Genomic DNA, 773 nt, shown 5'->3' with positions numbered 1-773 from the left:
CTGCACGCCCCATACCGGGGGATGGAGCTGGCAGCCCGTGCATAAGCCCTGACCGGGAATCGTACCTGCGACCTGTTCCTGGTCCTTGGAACAGTGCTCAATCCAAATTGCCACACAGGCCGGGCTTGCTTTTTATTTTTATTGTTCAATATGTTTTTATTGATTTGTTTTTGAGGGAGAAGAACAGAGAGGGAGAGAGTGAGCAACATCAATGATAGAGAAACATCAATCCAGAATTTTAATCCAGGAGGGCCTCTCGGTGGCGATTGGTTTGTGGAGCCTTGAAGCCAAGGGTGTTTAGCAAACGACAAGTGTAAGGGAACCACAGTTGTTCACATTAGAGATGGGGGAGCAGGCCACCCCGTGCAGGCCAACAGCATCCTGTCCCTCCGAAAGTACGGAGGCAGACACGACTGTCCTCTGTCTGTGCCCGAGGAAGAACGCGAGGCAACCCTGGTAGCTCCTCCATGGAGGTCACACAGCAGGTAGTGGCAAGCTGGCTTCCCGGACTCGGGGGCTAGAAGGTTTGTCATCCGGGGAGGCGTTTAGGGGCTTGGTGCTGCCCACCTTACGCACAAAGACCAGCCTAGACCCAACGGAGTTGGCGATCGCGCGGAGAAAGGGTTGCAAGGAAGGGTTGCAAGAGAGGACAGCTGTCACGAGTGGACCGAACCATTCCTATAGCGACTCTGTGTTCTGCCTAGAAAAACAGAACTACAACTCCCAGAAAGCAGTTCGGCCGCTCGCCGCCCCTCTCCACGCTCCCCCCCTCG

Source organism: Myotis davidii, unplaced genomic scaffold (genome assembly GCF_000327345.1).
Source record: "Myotis davidii unplaced genomic scaffold, ASM32734v1 scaffold172, whole genome shotgun sequence".
Lineage (NCBI taxonomy): Eukaryota > Metazoa > Chordata > Mammalia > Chiroptera > Vespertilionidae > Myotis > Myotis davidii.
The sequence above is the reverse complement of the archived record's forward strand: the minus strand, read 5'-3'. Positions refer to the sequence as shown.